The 23,489-nt window shown below is 37.0% G+C and overlaps 1 long non-coding RNA gene across 9 annotated transcripts in view; it reads right to left on the minus strand.

The window, feature by feature from the left end:
• LOC137204586 (uncharacterized) overlaps positions 1–23,489 on the minus strand; it is a 142,377-nt gene that overhangs the window by 52,926 nt on the left and 65,962 nt on the right. For 6 of the 9 annotated variants that reach the window (XR_010933732.1, XR_010933733.1, XR_010933736.1 and 3 more), the window contains one exon: positions 15,921–16,085. The exons of 1 other annotated variant lie outside the window; for it this stretch is intronic. This is a non-coding gene — a long non-coding RNA (uncharacterized lncRNA). Of the gene's footprint in view, positions 1–5,173; positions 9,435–15,920; positions 16,086–23,489 lie in introns of those variants that run through there. 2 more of the 9 variants (XR_010933739.1, XR_010933737.1) reach the window with 2 other exon arrangements.

Below are 23,489 nucleotides of genomic sequence, written 5' to 3' on the forward strand. Positions count from 1 at the left end.
ATAAATCTTGCTCTCAAAGTCCACTTCTTCAATTTGGGATGATTCGTTGTCTCTTCAGGTATTCCACAGATGCAGGGTACATCAAGTTGATTGTGCAGCTTTAATCCGCTGCTTCTGAGGCTGCTGGAGAGATTTCCCTTTCTCTTCTTTGTTCTCACAGCTGCCAGGGGCTCCGCTTTGGATTTGGCTCCGCCTCTGCGTGTAGGTTGCCGGAGGGCGTCTGTTCTTCCCTCGTACAGGACGGGGTTAAAGGAGCCGCTGATTCGGGGGCTCTGGCTCACTCAGGCCGGGGGCGAGGGAGGTGCACGGAGGGCGGGGCGAGCCTGCGGCGGCCGAGGCCAGCGTGATGTTGCACCAGCCTGAGGCGCACCATGCGTTCTCCCAGGGAAGTTGTCCCTGGATCCCGGGACCCTGGCAGTGGCGGGCTGCACAGGCTCCCCGGAAGCGGGATGTGGAGAGTGAGCTGTGCTCGCACACAGGCTTCTTGGTGGCGGCAGCAGCAGCCTTCGCGTCTCATGCCCGTCTCTGGGGTCCGCGCTTTTAGCCGCGGCTCGCGCCCGTCTCTGGAGCTCCTTTAAGCAGCACACTTAATCCCCTCTCCTCGCCCACCAGGAAACAAAGAGGGAAGAAAAAGTCTCTTGCCTCTTCGGCAGGTCCAGACTTTTCCCCGGACTCCCTCCCGGCTAGCTGTGGTGCGCTAGCCCCCTTCAGGCTGTCTTCACGCTGCCAACCAGGCGTTCTGACGGAAGCCCGAGCCTCAGCTCCCAGCCCCGCCCGTCCCGGAGAGTGAGCAAACAAGCCTCTCAAGTTGGTGAGTGCTGGTCGGCACCGATCCTCTGTGCGGGAATCTCTCCCTGCTTTGCCCTCCTCACCCCTGTTGCTGTGCTCTCCCCCACAGCTCCGAAGCTTTCCCCTCTGCCACCCGCAGTCTCTGCCCGCGAAGGGGCTTCTAGTGTGTGGAAACCTTTCCTCCTTCACAGCTCCCTCCCACTGGGGCAGGTCCCGTCCCTATCCTTTTGTCTCTGTTTTTTCTTTTTTCTTTTGCCCTACCCAGGTACGTAGGGGGGTTCTTGCCTTTTGGGAGGTCTGAGGTCTTCTGCCAGCGTTCAGTAGGTGTTCTGTAGGAGTTGTTCCACGTGTAGATGTATTTCTGGAGTATCTGTGGGGAGGAAGGTGATCTCCGCGTCTTACTCTTCCGCCATCTTCCCGGAAGAGCCTGGGGATCTATATTCTTAAAGCTGTCAGGTATGATCTCTTGGCTTAGTGATTTGAGAAGCAGTGACTGAAGTGAAGAGTTTGCCTCTGAGAGGTGAAAATGTTTTTGAGATATGAGGACAGGACACTAAAAGAATTATGGTCTGAATAAAACTTTTTTTAAAGCAGGTGAAATGTGAAAATAATTTACAACATTATTCTATAGCATACAATTTGAGATTTTACTGACCATTCATTCTGAATGTTTGCTCTTATAGACATTCTTCACTTAGCCCTGGTTACTTTCTCACAAAGTCAGCAAACCTGTAAAGCACTGCAGAGTTGTTTATCTTATGCAGGTACATGGCTCAGTGAGCTCTTTGTTTAGGCCAATGCAAGCATATTGCTATTTTTATACTTTTGGGGGAAGTACACTGAAGGTTTTGTCCCTATTATTCTACTTGAGCAATTTCATACATATTGTTAATGATGGACTGACAATATCTAGATCTGACTTACATAGCAGTGGGCTGAAAAGATTATGCAGTAGTTTTGACAGATGTCAGAATGCAGTTGACCCAAAATACTGCCCTTCTGCTGACTCTCATGCCTCTAACCTGACTGACGTATGTTTAGTTTGCAATATTTATACTGCCCCTTAATTACCATATTGTAATACTTATTTTAAATGGTTAGAATACAACTTTCCCTGAGAAGACATTGCACATTCGATATCAACCCATTAGTAATGATTAATTTATCTGATTACCTATTATCACTTGTTGTTACAAACTTCACGTTAGGTCATGAGAAAAAATGTTAATTTTGGTCTGGCAGAGAAGAATAGAAGTATTAGAAACTAGAGTTGGCATGATCTCACGATGGGGGTTATGGGAGGTGTTGAATTGGGCAGTGAGGGAGCAGTGTCCCAGCACTTGTATGGTGGAGTTCTAACAAACTGTGAGTTGGACAAAAATTATGGACTAAGGTAGGGGGTGTTATTGTAGCATAGCTAGTTAAAGGCACTGTCTTTGGAATCCAACAAATCTGGGATAGCATCCTAGCTCTCTCACTTAGTAAATGTGTGGCTTTGGGAAAGTCACTTAACCTCTCAAAGCTTTGATCTAGAATTATTTTTATACACTTTGTACAGAAATCCCTAAATATGCTCTAAGGCTAGATAATTTAAGTGACAATTCATAAAAATGTTTAGCCATAGTTTTCAGAGATCTTTGTCTCCCAGAAACAGAATCATGGCCTTTTAGAAGTAAGCACCTTATTGCTATCTATCATTCCTGAGAGCTACTGAAATCCATCATATTTAGGGTGACCACATAATGCCTCTCAAATCAGGACACCTTGGAAAGTGAGAGGAGGCACTTAAAACAACTAAAATGTAATAATTGATCTAGAAGAGGTATAAATTGGAATTCCCTCAGTTAAACTATTTCAATCTAATGATGTTGAATGTTTGCACAAGACAGAAAGGTTTAGAGACAGATTGCCTGGGCACCTAATAAAGGCAAAAGATTCTGAAAAGAATAGATGTTTTCTCTTCCCTTTCCTCCTGAGCTGTTAGTAAAAACGATATCAGCATAAAACATTTTTGATTTATTTTACTCTATGTAAAATATTGCTATAGTGAATCATATATCTACGCAAATATTTTAGCAGATATATTTTTCTCTTAACTCAAGTTCATCTGTAATAAGAAATTGAACCAATCAAAACACATTCGTATGGTTACATTTAAATATATCTACACTTTAAAAATAATAAAGCTGATTGACTTTAACTTTCATTCTGTTGATGAATAACTGACATATTAGTCTGAACATGGAGTCAGTAACAGTGCATTAATATCAGGTTTCTAATTTTTGAACCATTAGACTTATTTGCTTTCTCATGTCTTTATTTCCCTATGAATTAAATAGAATTTATACCATTGACAGTGAAGGACTCTGTTAACATCCTCTGATTATTGATCTTATAGAGGTAAGATGATAATATAAGTATCATTCACATTCTATTCTAATACCTGATTATTTTAGGTGTCTTAAGCGGGTAACTAAAAATACCAATATTAGTATAGTTTACTAGTTAATTAATTTAGAATTTGTGTTTTTCCACGAATGATTTAAGAAATAGTACAGGAATATCTGTATTTAAAAAGATAAATGATTTAAAAAAACAAAAGGAAAATAAGATTAGAAAGAAAAGATGACCTCTGGAATGATGTTAGAATATAAAACATAGGTCATGAATTTATATCTGCTTCCTGGAAGGGGTACATAAATATGTCCGTTAGCTTTAGCAGTTGAAAAAAAAGAGCAAAACACTGTGAGGTCCAACAATGAGAAAGTCCATAGGCAAAAAATAAAACCACTGGTCCCCCAGAGCACGTACTCATACTGAGAGTAGAAAAAAGTTTCTTCCATGAGAAATGTACATAGTATGACTTCCTTCCCATTTCTACAAGATTAGTTATGCTATCATCTAATAATACCAGATAACATTATATTCCCTTTCTTAAGTTACTGATTCCAACACTAAAAAAAACCTAACAATCTACCTTATTTTTTTAACCTACTCATTCAAGTAACTTGCTTGTGTACTGTGTATGTAACGGTTTGATGTTTTAATTGTATTCTTCCTATATCTGATATGAAAATATGTATGCAGATTGCAATGTGAAGTAAATATTTATGAACTTTCATCAGATTGTTTAACATAAATGCTCATGTGAAGGCACACTGTTTTAAAATGTAGTCCTCAGTTCTTCCCATATAATATCTTTTTTTATTTACAGACCACTCTAGCCTTCTTCCCTGTAGGAGACACTATTTTTCTTATGTCAATAGCCTTAAGATTAAGAAAGCTGGTTCAGGGAGCTGTGTTCCACTGTACATGATATTGTAAGGGGGTTAAAGGGAGAGAATTTTGGCCTGTGGATCTTGCATCTGTGAGTATGAAGTAGATTTGTCCGATTTGAGCATCAGGGTTGCCTCTGCTAAATCAAACTCACCTCTGTGAATATGAGTATGATGCAAAGTGTATTTTTAATATGCATCTAAAATGAAGACTAAGCAGTTTTTAAAAATTATACGTAACACAAATTGGAGAACGGGCAATCATCTGGTAAATTAAAAATGAAAATAAATGTTGGCGTTTAGGAGCTCCAATAAATATCATCCCTGTCCTCCTCTGGGTTTGGAACTAATTGAAATACAGACTTAGATTCCAATAGATGGAGATTTTAAAAATAAGAATTTGAGATAACACTTTGACCTGTGGCCACATTTAAGGCTCCGAAAATGTAATTAAACTATGATCTCTCCCTGGGTCTGGTAAGCCTGCTGGAGAGATTAGCATGTGTCCTGAGAAAAAGATGCTCAAAAAGGAGGATCCAAAACAAATGAGGTTAGATTTGGCTTCATGTAGCAGAAAACTCAAAATAACAGAGGCTCAAACAAAAAAAAGTTTATTTTGCTCTCATGTACAAGAAGTCTGGAGAGCGGCTATATCAGGGTGTGTATTGTGGTGCTGTGGTCATTAAGGAGCTGGGGTTCTTTGTTTACTAGCTCTGTTACCCTGGAAAATTACTTCTACGAGTCTCAGTTTCCTCATATATAAAGTCAGTGTAGTGATGTCTGCATCTCAGAATTATTGTCAATTTTGTTGTTAAAATTAAACAAGATATAAGGCAACCATCAGGGTAGGTGCAGTGTATACTATTTAACTTTCAGAACTACAGATGAAAGTAAAAAAGTAGGACTCTCAAGATTAAAAAAAAATACATAAAGAAGCAAAGGTGAAACTACAATGACAGAAAACAGAGCTGTAGTTGTTAGGGAATAAGTATGGTGTGAAGTTGACTCTAAAGGGAGGTGGGAATTTTTTGGCATGATGGAATTGTTATATGTCTTGATTTTGGTGGTGATTATGTAACTGTAAATGTTCATAAAAACTCACAGAACTCTACACTTAAAAGGGTGAATTTATTGAATGCAAATAACAGTATATTTTTAAAAATGGAAAAACCCCATAAAATAGAGCCATAAAATTAAAAGCTTGAAGATTCCTTGATTTGTAGGCATATGCTAAAACATACATACATACATTATGCACAGAGATATACACTGAATAATTATACACTTTATTGCTTGATCTGCAGATGGACAGGATTAACCTAGAAAAGAGAGTTCTAGATTTTTAGATCTGGAAGAAACCTTATAAGCTGTATAGACTAATCACATTAAAAACTAAGAAATTTGAGGTCTGTCAAGATGACATGATTGGCAAAGAAAGGGCACAAAGCTGTTTCTTTGATGGCAGAGCAGTATTTAGAATCATGTTTCCTATTAGAGTCCTGTGCATTCTGCTATGTCATAATTTCCTTCTTTAAAAAAAATTTTTTAGAGCAGTCATAATTTTTTAAATTAAAAAAGTTGCTTTTTCTAAAGTAGAAAAATATTAATACTAATCTTAATTGCTGGATACAGAAATCAAAACATTTAGCACTATTCTGAACTAAAAGCCAGATGAAAAATACAGGGAAATTTGAAGTTATTGTTGAAACTCCTATAAGTCACATGAATACCAGAATAGCTATGTCACTTTAACTGTGTGTGGTTGAACGCCCACATTTTATTAAATCATCTCTGTAGCTTTGGTATAAAAATTCTGGACAAGATGTCAAAAGACTAGGATCCCATCTTAACTTCACCACAAATCTGCTCTTACTTCATGAGTAAATCTTATTCCCTTGAGCTCTTAGTTCCCTCATTTGGTTTGGACTAGATTAGCACTTTTCAAATATTAGAAAACACATTTAAGAAATGAAATCTCAAACGGAACCCTAACATCTTAAAGATTAAAGAAAACTGATCTGAAGCAGGGTGGGAGCCTCTGGTCCCTACCACTCAGCCTCCTCCACCAACCGCTCTTTAGGCATACTTTAAGATACTGCTCTGGAGTCCTAGGGTGCCAGGAACACAGTTTAAAAACTCCTAGAAAAGAAGTCCTTAAGGGTCTTTTCTCTTTGAAAATACTCTAATTTGTGAGCCCAAAAATGAAAGGAAAGGCATTAGGCATTTGTTTTTCTAGCTGTAAGAAAGATGAAAAATAACAGATACTATGTAAGTCTTTTTCAATACAGTTGTACATCATTTCATTGAGACTTTAACATTTGCCTTAAAAAAAAGGATTAAAGAGAATAACTATCTTTTTGCTTGTAGTAAATCCACGTTGTAGAACGTTATCAACAAAGCTTGCATCATGAATATGTGTATACTGGGGCCACAGTAACTTGGACTAACACCTGCAGTAACACTGCTGCTGTAGGTCTTGTATATCCAGCATTAGTCCAATGGGAGAGCTTGGGAGGATCTATCAGGAAATTTGGTGATTATCAGTGAAATAAATACTATTGGCAGATTGTCCTTGGTCATACATATGCAGATTATGGATTATAAACAGACACACAAATAAGTGTTCTATGATGATAATAAAAAAGGCAGAAATAAGATTCATTACAAGAACACAGTGAAGAAAAACTTCAAACAGCATTGATGTTATAATAAAATGATTAAAAACAAATATCATGGGGCTAAAGGGTAGCAGCCTGGATGCCCCAAGTTTGTATAAACCCAGTGGCTCAGGTATATAGTACAAAATAAGCATGTTTGTCCAAAAAGAGAAGCGATACTGACCCCATAATAGTCTTTTGCTACATACTTGGGTGAAACTATCACCAGCAGCAATGTTTCAACACAGACAAAAGTGTCAACAGTAGAAATGAGATGAAAGGAGTTCTAATTTGAATAATTGTATTTGGGGATACAGATAAGAGGCTGTGACAAGGAAATCCTAAAACACAGTGGCTCAAACAAAGTAGATGTTTAATGTAACTAACTAGAGGGAGGCTGCTGAGTCATTTAGGAACCCGGGTTCTTTCTATATTGTTGCTCTGCTATTCCCTAAAGTTGTCTTCAATTGCTTGGTGGACACTGGCTCACCACTGTTTGCTTTATCTACTGTGAGATGTGGAAAGAGAATTAGAGGGCAAGTGATTTTTCCCTTTTAAAGATAGAAGGCTGAAGTTGCCCACATTACTCTTGCTTAATTACCATTAGCAAGAGGCAAATCACATGGTCACATGAGGCTGCAAGGAATGCTGGGAACTCTAGTTGGGTGATCATATCTTGAGGAGGAGAAGAGTGTTCCTAAAAGGAAGGATAACAGAAAGGAAACTAGAGGATAAGGTCTCTGCCACTGAATGTAAACCCATTTGTGTAATGAAGTTTCATTTTGCAATGCACGAAATGCTTTTATGTTAGATTAATGGAATAAATGAGGGGCCTTTGGCTGAGGAAAAATGAAAGACATATGTAAGAGGGAGATAGAATTTTTACTTACTTTGTAGCATGATTGTTATGAATGGAGAGCAATGGAGTTCTGATGTGATATGAGCCCCTTTGAGTCATGTGTGGAATACAAGTTCCACTTTGATTTGTATTTTCTGGTAGTTTAGGGAGCAACTGGTTAAGTCCTTGCAAAATCTAACAAAAATTTGGTTTTATTTTCATCAGACTTCTCTGAGGGAATCATAGTTATGCAAACATATGTCAAATTGTCTGTTCAAACTCTTAAACATTCAACTTCAATCCCTTTTGGAAAGACGACACGGAATAAATCCAATCTATTGGAGGAAATCTATGTGTTATCAATATTTGACTGTAGGGATACCCTCAGTATTATTGACTTTTGGTTAGGAGACTATAAAAGCTGTATAACCAACTTGGCACTCACGTAGGGTGCCCCTTGAACAACTCGTTCCAAGCTTCTGACTTAAATTCTTTTGTAGGATAGCTAGTAATATGTATTTAGCCTAGGATAAATTTTGGCAAATTCACTAAACTTAGTAAATCAGAAGTGCTATACAAGAGTTAAGTATAGTCATTTATATGTGGACTTTAATCACTTTTTAAGGTCAGGTTTGCAAACAGCGTACATGCTACAAACTTACTCTCTCACAGTTCTTTCTCAAATTCCTGAATAGACTCCTACAGAGTTACACTGTGTTTGAAAGATTATATCCTGACTTCTCCTATGGAGGCTTTGCTCAGTTTAGAAAATTTTTGCAGCTGATGTGAACCTATAGCTTGCTGGGGAAAATCAACATGATAAAAATTAATTGATCACTCATCCAAAAACATGAATTCTAACAGGTGGTAACTGCTGAAAAATATGCTGGCATCAGATGATAGATATGTAGGGGAAATAATTCTGCAGATACACAATAATTTCTAAAATAATTTTTTTCTGTTTAGGGATCACTTTTTTGGGGGCTTTTTATTAAAAGGAGAACTTTGTTTTCCTAAATGAAAACAAATTTTTATTTCTAAAGGGCTAATATCCTGCTGTTTTTACCTACATGAAGTTATGTGAGATACTGTGGTATGCTACAAAGGAAATTGCATATGGAATTTCTTCACTTAAAATCAAAGTTCTATGAGTGAAAGAGTAATAATTAATAACTAAACATCATATATTCGTAGAAAATTTTCTAGTAATTGAATAAAACAATAATCACAAAAACCCAAATGATGGATAATTTTCCTGCAACTGAATGGTTTTTAAGTGTCCTCCAAAATTTGATCCCAATATTTAGACTAAATCTACAAATTTATATCTTTATTTAGATATTTTTCCCTATAATGCTAATAATGAAAGTCCTTAATTCATGTGATTACGGTAAAGATTAAAGTTCAGTTAACGCTTAAGCACTGTGCCTGCCACATAGTTGCATACTTGATTAGTGATTATTCTTATTATAGATTCATGAATTCCTAGAATGGTTGCTAATCAAGCTGTTTCATAAACCTGAAGTCTAATTTACACTCTGGACTTGAAATCCAGGTAAAAGTAAAAGCAAAGCATCATTTATTATGAAGAGTGCTTTGATTATCTTCGATCTAACATGTTTTAAATTTGCATGGCTTTATAAAACAATGTCAGGTGGACACCCTTAATTTGATTTCATGTGACAAAATTGTATGCAAAAAGAACAATTTTTCCCTAATTATAAAATCCCTTATATAGTTAAAGAAAGAATTTTTCCCTTAAATGAAAAAATTCCCTTTCAGGGACTTCCCTGGTGGTCCAGTGGTTAAGATTTCATCTTCCAATGCAGGGGGTACAGGTTCAATCCCTGGTCAGGGAGCTAAGATCCCACATGCCTGGCAGCCAAAAAACCAAAACATAAAACAGAAGCTATGTTGTAACAAATTCAATAAAAACTTTAAAAAGTGGTTCACATCAAAAGAAAATCTTCAAAAAAAAGTTCTCTATCATATATATTTTTGAACATATATATACACAAAATATACACAAATATATATAAACAAAAAATATATATACAAAATAGAGAATACAAAAGGTGTTCTTCCCCAAGGAAGAGAAATGAAAACTAAAATGATTTCTGCTGGGAATTCCAAGGCTCCTGACTTGAGGATGTGAACTGTTACAACAGTTGCATAATTTGTATTGTAATAGACAGTATCTGGTGAAAATTGACTGTATAAGCTAAAAAAGTAGCTTATACAATATTTTCCTAAAAATGTTATATTATGCTAGTACCTAATCGAGTTTTATCTCTACATTACTATTTTTATTTGTACATTCTCTAGCAGCAGCAGAAGTTGGAAGTTATAAATAGGGAACTAGAACTCTTATGTCCCAGCAGCTGAGAGCAAGGTTTGGTGACATGAAAAAGGTGAAACTGTCATTTTTGGAAGAATCCTTAATCTGCTCTGTGTTGGATGACAATACATCAATCCCTTCAAAGAATTAATTCACTTTACATTTGTTTTTGCTATTTTTTGTGCACCGAAATTTGACCTTTCTGTGAAGTCAAATATATTACTCCTTTATGATTTATCTCACTAATTTAAATTTAGAGTGTCCTTCTTATTCAGGGGCTAGTAAAAAGTCACTATTTTATTCTAGCATTTTATCTTAACATAGTTTTTATCACTTGAAATTTATTTTGGTTTATATGAAAACATGATCTAAAGTGATTTGTAGCCAAAATAGCTAATTGTCTCAGAGCCATTTATTGAAAGTGATTTTCTTTCCTTGTTCATTTGACCTCCTTATATTATGTAATATATTATTAAAATTAATATTAAGTATTCATAGTGTTTCTTCTGTTTTATTGATTATTTCTGTCCTTATAGCAACACCAAACTCTTTTAATTATAGTACCTTTATAGTATGTTTTAATATAAGGTAGGGCTGCTTCCATCTTATTACTCTTTAAAGAGAAAATTTAAGTAAAACTCCTGCAGGTACATGTTTACATGGAAAAACTATTGGGAAATTTTTTTTAGTCAGCATCCTAACACATTCTCCCATCCAGGCTCTCAGCCATGGGCATAGTATATAGGATCCCTCTTGCTGTGTCCCATTGCTTTAGGGCGTCTCAGAAAGTTCTGCCTCTGAACTGCTTCCTGAGTCTTGCCTGTGCTTTATTTTATACGTTTTTCCTTTTTAGAAATCAAAATCAAGTTCTTATTTTCTTATTCTCTTTTGGGTCCTGATAATTTACACTGCTTCAAACTTGTTGAGACAGTTGTAGCTCACTATTCACTCTGAAGACACAGACAAGTTCTATTTGTTCTTCTGCCCTGGAAGTGTGGTGAAAGTTGGGGAGAAGTGAGTATGGATTGCTACTATGTTAATAGTGATGTTAGTATTTACTAGATTTATCAACTACTGTCCAGTGTTTAAGTTTTCCTCTCTGTATTTTATAGTGCTAGCTATATTGTCTTCCTGTGCTTATGGGGGCCTTGCACCATGCAAGCCAAACCACAAAGCAGGACCATTCCTAGCTGCTTCTCTTTGGTATTTCCCCTCCAAATTTTACCATTTAGCACCTAAATATGAAAATAAACCAGTACTACCTTATACCTACATTGATGCCATTATTGCCTTTAGGGTTTCAAAAGAAAAACCTTTAATACTGATTTTTTACTAAATTTTTACTTAGGAAATAAAAGTTGATTGTATGCTAGCCTGTATTGAATTTTCTTTTAGATACCAAATCATATTCTCCTCTAAGGAAAGGGGCATAGCATTTATTCAGGTTAGTATTGTAAAAGGGAGGCACAGAAAACATAGATGTTGAAAACATTGTAAAAAGGAGACACAGAAAACATAGATGTTGAAAACATTTTCTGTAATTTAAATCAAATGAGACACTTTATGCAATCTTAGTGTACAAAAGGCAACTGGTAACAATTGGATATTTTAGCACACAAGACTAAAGATCACAAACTATATGAGATTAAAAAATATCCATTGTACATAATCTTTAGCAACTTCAAATGCTAAATAATTATGTTTAAAAAACTAAAACCAGTTTTAATTGATTTGGACACAATGAGTATATATATATTTTCACTTTTCAGGTGGAGATATTGCAAATAAGGTACATGATAAACTTCTGTGACTTTTTAAGCTTGAAATCTTGGTTTAAAGAAGTAATTTTCCTTTCTAAAGTATACATCTAAGAATAGTATCTATAAGTATTTTTAAATTTTCTTGAAAGTATAACTTGGTTAATTCTTAATGATAACTATGATTTTCATGAGGGGGAAAGAAGAGAAAAAGTATATGAAAGGTCAGTTTCTCAAAATTTAAAATATTAAATGTTGCCCAGTCAATGTATAGCATTATAATCTATACATTGGTCATAACAAATTCAAAGCATTCAAGATTTAGTTGCCTTTGGTAACATGGGCCTGAGCATAGAACCTTTTCAATTACTTCTCTTCAGAGATGACCTAATGTTTTGTCTTGTCCACACAAATGCATTCAGAGAGAAAATTGAAAGTCTTTCACAACAAATCCCATATGTAGATATGGCTTTAGCTCTTAAAGTGAAACATTCATACTTGTTATTATGAAATTTTAGCTTTTTCTGATTAAGGGATTCAAAACAAATGTTTATTCCTTAACATTGTTCTCTGATTTCACATTGCTTGTTTCAGCGTGAAAATGAACATACTACCAAGTTGATCAGTCATGATGAGAATAGAGTCCAACCTCTGATTCACTTCCACATGGTCAGTGCCATACAGGCACAGGATGAATCACAGGTGACCACATTTCCACGTATGTTATAATCATTTAAAAAAATAAATAGAGGTTGAGTCACTTTGTAAAAACAGGATGAAAAACATGTAGTTGAATGAATGGGGTCTAGAAATAGACTTGGATTTTTGGAGTTAAATAATTAAAAAGGTACCAAATAAAAGACTTAATTATTGAAACATTCCCTTGAATGTTCGTAGGCTGTTCTTATCTTCTATGAGTTGGAGAACTGCTTTAGCGGCTTTCATAAAGTTCCTTATTAACTTACACTGACACTGAATTTTTAACGTCAGAGACTTTTCTTAACACTTTAAAGGCTAAATATAAAATATTATTTCAATTAAAAGGACAAACTCTGACAGATCTATATAGCTTTCAAGTTTAAAAAGTTAAATAGTTCTAAGACTTACAAAGGCCTCATTAGGGAGAATTGAGGGTTGATGTCACCTAATTAGTCCTGAAGGACTTCTGGATTTTGTCATGTAAATGGCAATGGCCTTTGTTAATGCTTAATTAGCTGCTCAGTCATTAAAAATAACTTTGATAATCTCCTGTACACCTGAAACTAATACAACATTGTTTGTTAATCAACTATATACTACAATATAAAACAAAAATTTTAAAAAAAACTTTTGATTTTGAAATGTTCTTTTATACAAATTCAGAAGAGTTGAGGCAGATTAAGAGAAACTACCGCATAGTTATTATTGATCATTTAGCATTATATGAATATATTTCTTCATTTGATGATGGTTGGTTTCTACAGAATACGAGAAACATTTATTTCATTGTCATTCTATTAATAATTGCATTCAAGGCTATTTTACAGATTTAAATTATTGCAATTATCATCTTGACAATGTTTAATTTCCCGTAATTTGACCAGGGTCTTCTGGTCAGGAACTTCAAAAACATTTTGAACCTGTGTGATACTCCAAAATAGTCTTCTTTAAAGCTCCTGGATTTTGAGCTTCCTGCCTAGCATGTGTCCCTGAGGCATTCAGTATTTTAGTCTAATCCCATGTCTTCCTAATGCTCATCGAACTAGGTTTCCAGAATTCTATTACCTGGAAAGATAGCAGATGCAGTGGGCCACAATGGCACTTGAAAATGACACTTTAATATCAGTCAGGGCAGTAGCCACTTTGAATCCCATGAGAAGAGTGAAAGAGTAGCAACCTGGAAAATCCTCACTAGTCCATTTTCAGACAGTCCTGTCTCTTTCTTCAGAATCATTCTACAATTTCTCTGAAGTTACAAGTGTGGCAGTTCATGTATGAATTTTGCAAAATGAAGTAATAGGCTCTGGTAGCTTATGAAATATGTTTTTTTGAATTTATAAGCCAATCTTGAATAGCAGTTGCTATTAGTATTTTAAATGTATTAGTATTTTAAATCTCAAGGTCTTTATTGAAACATGAAGCTTAGATGCTTCCATGGTTTTTCTGCTCACAGTTTAATATTTTACTTTTATTTCCTACGTTGAATCTGAGGTACTTTGTTGAGTTTCTTGGTTTGACAAATATTCTTCTAGAAGAGCTTTTACCCTATTTTTGATTTAGAAATATCTAACGTGCTTTTACTTATTTGATAGGTCTTGTCTAGTATATCTTTATATTAAAAAGTATGGCTTTATATATTACTTAATAGTACAGAACTATGTTTATACTTTCTCTTAGATATAAAGTTGAAAGGCAAAGGCAAATGGGGGCTTGTTTCATTCATATTTAAAATTTTCGTCTGATAAAGAAGAAGAATAATGCATAGAACAAGATTACAGTGGACTGTTTGGACAGAACCAACATTTCAGCAAGAAGCAGTACTTCAAAATAATGACTACAAAGCTCAAAGAAGGCCCACTGAGAAAACTCAGACTTGATAATGTGACACAAACATGCCAAACCAGTGGAATAACATAGCTACACACATAAAACCTGTATGTTGGAGCAGGCATTATTGCAGTAGGTAAAATTGCCATAGCTGAAATGATTAGAAGGGATTATAGGCAGTCCAGAGAAATAAAATGAAAAGACTATAAACATTAGACTTTAATCTTGTGGTTCCAAGTTTAAGCCAGAATAGTAGTCAGGCAAAATTGTGGAACTATTGTGGGGAAAAATAATTTTTCTAAAATGCATTTTCCTCAGTACAAGCCCCAGAATAAGAGATATTTTCCTTTCAATGGAGAATTGTTGACTTGAAAAAAAATACATACTGTACAACACATGAGCACTATAGATAGTGCATAATTATGGAGTTATATTTAACACAAGACAACATTTGAGTTGTTGTATTTCAGGTCATGGGAAAGATTTTTATAATTTGTATTTCAAAAGGAGAGAGGCATGCAAAGAAATAGAATGCTGACCTATCTAATTTTAAGTTCAGTTAACTTTGAAAAGAGTCTGTTGAATATTAAGAAACAGGATTTAAGATTCTTTAAAACATATTTTATTTAGAGCTAGAAATATCTGTGATTTTACGACTATATATTTCTTACTTGTGTTGAGTATTTTCATCCTAGCGAAATTCATAAACCTGTGCTTTAATAGCTAGGAGTTTCCATTGGAGTTGTCTTCCTCCTTATGTCTTCATGCTTTCTTGTGTGTGAAATATATTCTAAGGTTAAGAGACACTTCATTGTTCAATAGGAAGCTTGGCGAGAAAGAACAATGCTAGGATTTTAGTGACTTATGTTTGAATCAGATGTCTTCCACTAACTATGTGTGATCTTGACAAGTCTTTGGCCTTTTGCACCTCCATTTATTCATTTAAATGTGTTCAATTGGATTTCTAAGGTCTCTTTTTGTTTGAAAGTTCCATTTAAATTTCTCATGATTTAGGATTGCTGACATTTCAATATAAGTATGAAAGTCTGAGTATGGCATAAGAAAAATAATTTTTAGTTATCTGGAAGATACTAAGAGAAAGCCTTTAAATATTTCAGTGTAACTTGCAAATATGAGTGAGTTTTGAATGATGTTTCACCAATTCGCCTGCCTTTAACTCTATGATCCTTAATTGTACTTAACAGAAGCAAATAATTATTTATAAAAAGAATCATCTCTATATCTTTCTTTGAGACAGATAACAAGAACATTAAACAATCTATAATTTATGAATTAAAAAAACTAGTGACCGTTACTCTCAAAAATATCAGGACTGGGGAGAACTTCAAGATGGCAGAGGAATAAGACATGGAGATCACCCTCCTCCCAGCAAATACATCAGAAATACATCTACATGTGGAACAGCTCCTACAGAACACCTACTGAACGCTGGCAGAAGACCTCACACTTCCCAAAAGGCAAGATACTCCCCACTTACCTGGGTAGGGCAAAAGAAAAAAGAAGAAACAGAGACAAAAGAATATGGATGGGACCTGCACCTCTGGGAGGGAGCTGTGAAGGAGGAAAAGTTTCCACACACTAGGAAGACCCTTCACTGGTGGAAATGGGTGGGTGGTGGGGGCGAAGCTTCAGAGCCATGGAGGAGAGTGCAGCAACAGGGGTGCAGAGGGCAAAGCGGAGAGATTCCCACACAGAAGATTGGTGCTGACCAGCACTCACCAGCCCGAGAGGCTTGTCTGCTCGTCCGCTGGGATGGGCGGGGGCTGGGAGCTGAGGCTTCAGCTTCGGTTGGATCCCAGAGAGGGGACTGGCGGTGTGAACACAGCCTGAAGGGGGCTAGTGCACCACAGCTAGCTGGGAGGGAGTCTGGGGAAAAGTCTGGACCTGCCAAAGAGACAAGAGACCATTGCTTCAGGGTGCGCGAGGAGAGGGGATTCAGAGCACCGCCTAAATGAGCTCCAGAGACGGGCACGAGCTGTTGCTATCAGCGCGGACCCCAGAGACGGGCATGAAATGCTAAGGCTGCTGGTGCAGCCACCAAGAAGCCTGTGTGAAAGCACAGGTCATTATCCACACCTCCCCTCCCAGGAGCCTGTGCAGCCCACCACTGCCAGGGTCCCATGATCAAGGGACAATTTCCCGAGAGAACACACATGCGCCTCAGGCTGTTGCAATGTCATTCCGGCCTCTGCCGCCAGGCTCACCCCGTATTCCGAACCCCTCCCTGCCCCTGGCCTGAGTGAGCCAGAGCCCCCTAATCAGCTGCTCTTTAACCCCGTCCTGTCTGGGAGGGAACAGATGTCCTCAGGCGACCTACGTGCAGAGGTGGGGCTAAATCCAAAGCTGAACCCCAGGAGCTGTGCGAACAAAGAATAGAAAGGGAAATCTCTCCCAGCATCCTCACGAGCAGTGGATTAAATCTCCACAATCAACTTGATGTACCCTGCATCTGTGGAATACCGGAATAGACAATGAATCATCCTAAAATTGAGGCGGTGGACTTTGGGAGCAACTGGAGACTTGGGGTTTGCTTTCTGCATCTAATTTGTTTCTGGCTTTATGTTTATCTTAGTTTAGTATTTAGAGTTTATTATCATTGGTACATTTGTTTAATGATTTGGTTGCTGTCTTTCTTTTTTTTAATATATGTAGATATATATATATTTTTCCTTTTTCTCTTTTTGTGTGTGTATGTGTATGTTTCTTTGTGTGATTTTGTTTGTACATCTTTGCTTTTACCATTTGTCCTAGGGTTCTGTCTGTCACTTTTTTTTTTTTTTTTTTTTGCGGTACGCGGGCCTCTCACTGTTGTGGCCTCTCCCATTGCGGAGCACAGGCTCCAGACGTGCATGCTCAGCGGCCATGGCTCACGGGCTCAGCCGCTCCACGGCATGTGGGATCTTCCCGGACCGGGGCACGAACCCGTGTCCCCTGCATCAGCAGGCGGACTCTCAACCACTGCACCACCAGGGAAGCCCTTTAGTATAGTTTTTAACACTTGTTATCATTGGTGGATTTGTTTATTGGTTTGGGTGCTCTCTTCTTTCTTTTTTTAGTACTTTTTATTTTTAATAATTTAAAAATTTTTATTATTTTAATAACTTTATTATATATATATATTTTTTCTTTCTTTCTTTATTTTTTTTCTCCTTTTTCTTCTGAGCTGTGTGGCTGACAGGGTCTTGGTGCTCTGGCCGGGTGTCAGGCCTATGCCTCTGAGGTGGGAGAGCCAAGTTCAGGACATTGGTCCTGAAGACATTGGAGACCTCCCGGCTCCACGTAATATCAAACAGTGAAAGCTCTCCCAGAGATCACCATCTCAACGCTGAGACCCAGCTCCACTCAATGACCAGCAAGCAACAGTGCTGGACATCCTATGCCAAAAAACTAGCAAGACAGGAACACAGCTCTACCCATTAAGAGAGAGGCTGCCTAAAATCATAATAAGATCACAGACACCACAAAACACACCACCTGATGCGGTTCTGCCCACCAGAAAGACAAGATCCAGCATCATCCACCAGAACACAGGCAATAGTTCCCCCCAACTGGAAGCCTACACAACCCACTGAACCAACCTTAGCCACTGGGGGAAGACCACCAAAACAACAGGAACTACGAACCTGCAGCCTGAGAAAAGGAGATCCCAAACACAGTAAGTTAAGTAAAATGAGAAGAGAGAGAAACACACAGTGGATGAAGGAGCAAGGTAAAAACCCACCAGACCAAAAAATGAAGAGGAAATAGTCAGTCTACCTGAAAAAGAATTCAGAGTAATGATAGTAAAGATGATCCAAAATCTTGGAAATAGAATGGAGAGAATAAAAGAAATATTTAACAAGGACCTAGAAGGACTAAAGAGCAAACAAACAATGATGAACCACACAATAAATGAAATTTAAAATTCTCTAGAAGGAATCAATAGCAGAAAAACTGAGTTAGAACAATGTATAAGTGACCTGAAATATAAAATAGTGGAAATAACTACCACAGAGCAGAATACAGAAAAAAGAATGAAAAAAACTGAGGACAGTCTTAGAGACTTCTGGGACAACATTAAACACACCAACATTTGAATTATAGGGGTCCCAGAAGAAGAAGAAAAAAAGAACAGGACTGAGAAAATATTTGAAGGGATTATACTTGAAAACTTTCCTAACATGGGAAAGGAAACAGTCAGTCCAGTCCAGGAAGCGCAGAGTGTCCCATACAGGATAAATCCAAGGAGAAACATGTCAAGACACATATTAATCAAACTATCAAAAATTAAATACAAAGAAAAAGTATTAAAAGCAGCAAGGGAAAAACAACAAATAACATACAAAGGTATCCCCATAAGGTTAAGAGCTGATCTTCCAGCAGAAACTCTGCAAGCCAGACGGGAGTGGCAGGACATATTTAAAGTGATGATAGGAAAACCCTACAACCAAGATTACTGTACCCAGCAAGGATCTCATTCAGATTCAATGGAGAAAGTAAAGCCTTTACAGACTAGCAAAAGCTAAGAGAATTCAGTAAGACCAAACCAGCTTTACAACAAATCCTAAAGGAAATTTTCTAGGCAGGAAATACAAGAGAAGGAAAAGAGCAACAAAAACAAACCCAAAACAATTAAGAAAATGGTCATAGGAACATACATATCAATAATTACATTAAATGTAAATGGATTAAATGCTCCAACCAAAAGACATAGACTGGCTGAATGGATACAAAAACAAGACCCGTATATATGCTGTCTACAAGAAACCCACTTCAGACCTAGGGACGCATACAGACTGAAAGTGAGGGGACGGAAAAAGATATTCCATGCAAATGGAAATCAAAAGAAAGCTGGAGTAGCAATTCTCATATGAGACAAAAGAGACTTTAAAATAAAGACTATTACAAGAAACAAAGAAGTACTCTACATAATGATGAAGAGATCAATCCAAGAAGAAGATAGAACAATTGTAAATATTTATGCACCCAAAATAGGTGTACCTCAATACATAAATCATATGCTAACAGACGTAAAAGGGGAAATTGACAGTAACACAATCAGAACAGGACTTTAACACCCCACTTTCACCAATGGGCTAGATAATCTAATATGAAAATAAAGAAGGAAATACAAGCTTTAAATGACACATTAGAGAAGATGGACTTAATTGATATTATAGGACAGTCCAATCAAAAACAGCAGAATACACTTTCTTCTCAAGTGCTCCTGGAACATTCTCCAGGATAGATCATATCTTTGGTCACAAATCAAGCCTTGATAAATTTGAGAAAATTGAAATCATGTCAAGTATCTTTTCTGACTACAATGCTACGAGACTAGATATCAATTACAGGAAAAAATCTGTAAAAATTCCAAACCCATGGAGGCTAAACAATACACTATTTAATAACCAAGAGATCACTGAAGAAGTCAAAGAGGAAACAAAATAATACGTAGAAACAAATGACAATGAAAAGACGATGACTCAAAACATAATGGATGCAGCAAAAACAGTTCCAAGAGGGAAGTTTATAGCATTACAATCCTACCTCAAAAAACAAGAAACATCTCAAATAAACAACCTAACCTTATACCTAAAGCAATTAGAGAAAGAAGAACAAAAAAACCCTGAAGTTAGCAGAAGGAAAGAAATCATAAAGATCAGATCAGAAATAAGTGAAAAAGAAATGAAGCAAACGATAGCAAAGATTAATAAAACTAAAAGTCAGTTCTCTGAGAAGATAAAAAAATTGATAAACCATTAGAAAGACTCATCAAAAAAATGGATAAGATTCAAATCAATAGAATTAGAAATGAAAAAGGAGAAGTAACAACTGACACTGAAGGAAAAAATGGATCATGAGAGGTTACTACAAGCAACTGTAGGCCAGTAAAATGGACAACCTGGAAGAAATGGACACATTCTTAGAAAACCACAACCTTCTGGAACTGAACCAGGAAGAAATAGAAAATAAAAACAGACCAATCACAAGCACTGAAATTGAGAGTGTGATTAAAAATCTTCCAACAAACAAAAGCTCAGCACCAGATGGCTTCACAGGCAAATTCTAGCAAACATTAAGAGAAGAGCTAACACCTATGCCTCTCAAGCTCTTCCAAGATATAGCAGAGGGAGGAACACTCCCAAACTGATTCTACAAGGTCACCATCACCCTGATACCAAAACCAGACAAGGATGTCACAAAGAAAGAAAACTACAGGCCAATATCACTGATGAACATAGATGCAAATATCCTCAACAAAATACTAGCAAACAGAATCCAACAGCACATTAAATGTATCATACACCATGATCAAGTGGGGGTTATCCCAGGGATGCAAGGATTCATCAATATATGCAAATCAATCAATGTGATAAACCGTATTAAAAAAATTGAAGGAGAAAAACCATATGATCATCTCAATAGGTGCAGAAAAAGTTTCTGAGAAAATTCAACACCCATTTATGATAAAAATCCCTCCAGAAAGTAGGCATAGAGGGAAATTACCTCAACATAATAAAGGCCATATATGACAAACCCACAGCCAACATCATTCTCAATGGTGAAAAACTGAAACCATTTCCTCTAAGATAAGAAACAAAACAAGGTTGCCTACTCTCACCACTACTATTCAACATAGTTTTGGAAGTTTTAGCCATAGCAATCAGGGGAAAAAAATAAATAAAAGGAAACCAAATTGGAAAAGAAGTAGTAAAGCTGTTATTGTTTGCAGCTGACATGATACTATACATAGAGAATCCTAAGGTGCTACCAGAAAACTACTAGAGCTAATGAATGAATTTGGTAAAGTAGCAGGATACAAAATTAATGCACAGAAATCTCTTATATTCCTTTACAGTAATGATGAAAAATCTGAAAGAGAAATTAAGGAAACACTCCCATTTACCATTGCAACAAAACGAATAAAATACCTAGAAATAAACGTAGCTAAGGAGACAAAAGACCTGCATGCAGAAAACTATAAGCACTGAAGAAATTAAAGATGATACAAACAGATGGAGAGACATACCATGTACTTGGATTGGAAGAATCAACATTGTGAAAATCACTATACTACCCAATGCAATCTACAGATTCAGTGCAATCCCTCTCAAACTACCAATGGCATTTTTCACAGAAGTAGAAGAAAAAATTTCACAATTTGTATGGAAACAGAAAAGACCCCGAACCACCAAAGCAATCTTGAGAAAGAAAAACAGAGCTGGAGGAATCAGGCGTCTGGTCTTCAGACTATACGACAAAGCTAAACTAATCAAGACACTATGGTACTGGCACAGAAACAGAAATATAGGTCAATGGAAGAGGATAGAAAGCCCAGAGATAAACCCACACACATATGGTCTCCTTATTTTTGATGAAGGAGGCAAGAATATACAATGGAGAAAAGACTGCCTCTTCAATAAGTGGTGCTGGGAAAACTGGATAGCTACATATAAAAGAATGAAATTAGAACACTCCCTAACGCCATACACAAAAACAAATTCAAAATGGATTAAAGACCTAAATGTTAGGCCAGACACTATAAAACTCTTAGAGGAAATCAGGCAGAGCACTCTGTGACATAAACCACAGCAACATCCTGTTTGACCCACCTCCTAGAGAAAAAAACAACAACAAAAATAAACAAATGGGACCTAATGAAATTTAAAAGCTTTTGCACAGCAAAGGAGACCATAAACAAGATGAAAAGACAACCCTCAGAATGGGAGAAAATATTTGCAAATGTAGCAACTGACAAAGGATTAATCTCCAAAATATACAGGCAGCTCATGCAGCTCAACATCAAAACAAACCAACCCAATCCAAAAATGGGCAGAAGACCTAAATAGACATTTCTCCAAAGAAGATATACAGATTGCCAATAAAGACATGAAGGGATGTTCAACATCACTAATTATTAGAGAAAGGCAAATCAAAATTACAATGAGGTATCACCTCATGCCAGTGAGAATGGCCATCATCAAAAAATCTACAAACCATAAATGCTGGAGAGGGTGCGGAGAAAGGGGAACCCTCTTGCACTGTTGGTGGGAATGTAAATTGATACAGCCACTATGGAGAACAGTATGGAGTTTCCTTAAAAAACTAAAAATGGGCTTCCCTGGTGGCTCAGTGCTTGAGAGTCTGCCTGCTGATGCAGGGGACGCGGGTTCATGCCCCGGTCTGGGAGGATCCCACGTGCCGCGGAGCGGCTGGGCCCATGAGCCATGGCCACTGAACCTGCACGTCCGAAGCTTGTGCTCCACAATGGGAGAGGCCACAATGGTGAGAGGCCCGCGTACCACAAAAAAATAAAACTACCATATGACCCAGCAATCCCACTACTGGGCATATACGGTGAGAAAACCATAATTCATAGAGAGTCATGTACCACAGTGTTCACTGCAGGTCTATTTACAATATCCAGGACATGGAAGCAACCTAAGTGTCCATCGACAGATGAATGTGTAAAGAAGATGTGGCACATATATACAATGGAATATTACTCAGCCATAAAAAGAAACGAAACTGGGTTATTTGTAGTGAGGTGGATGAACCTAGAGTCTGTCATACAGAGTGAAGTAAGTCAGAAAGAGAAAAACAAATACCGTATTCTAACACATATATATGGAATCTAAAAAAAAAAAAAAAAAAGAAGGTGTTGAAGAACATAGGGGCAGGACAGGAATAAAGATGCACTTGTAGAGAATGGACTTAAGGACACGGGGAGGGGGAAGTGTAAGCTGGGACGAAGTGAGAGAGTGGCATGGACTTATATATACTACCAAATATAAAATAGATAGCTAGTGGGAAGCAGCCACATAACACAGGGAGATCAGCTCGGTGCTTTGTGACCACGTAGAGCGGTGGGATAGGGAGGGTGGGAGGGAGACACAAGAGGGAGGAGCTATGGGGATACGTGTATATGTATAGCTGATTCCCTTTTTTATAAAGCAGAAACTAACACACCATTGTAAAGCAATTATACTCCAATAAAGATGTTAAAACAATATCAGAATTATTTGGCTTTCTACCATTTTTAATCTACAGCTATATATTGTAAGGAAGTCTAGGTAAACACTGTGAAAGTCTTTGGGGCTAGACATAAGAATTGAAGAATGTATAAAGTTCTAATGAATCAGAAACAAATTCCATGGCAAGATATGTGTCCTATGTCTTCTTTTGCTTAAGAAATAAAACTTTATATTTTCTGCAGGTCAATAATTAGGTATAATAAGTTTGTAGGACTTAAACGACTACAGTATTGTTTTCAATTGGGTCACAGAATGAGGTAAAGGAAATTAA

Source organism: Pseudorca crassidens, chromosome 13, assembly GCF_039906515.1.
Source record: "Pseudorca crassidens isolate mPseCra1 chromosome 13, mPseCra1.hap1, whole genome shotgun sequence".
NCBI lineage: Eukaryota > Metazoa > Chordata > Mammalia > Artiodactyla > Delphinidae > Pseudorca > Pseudorca crassidens.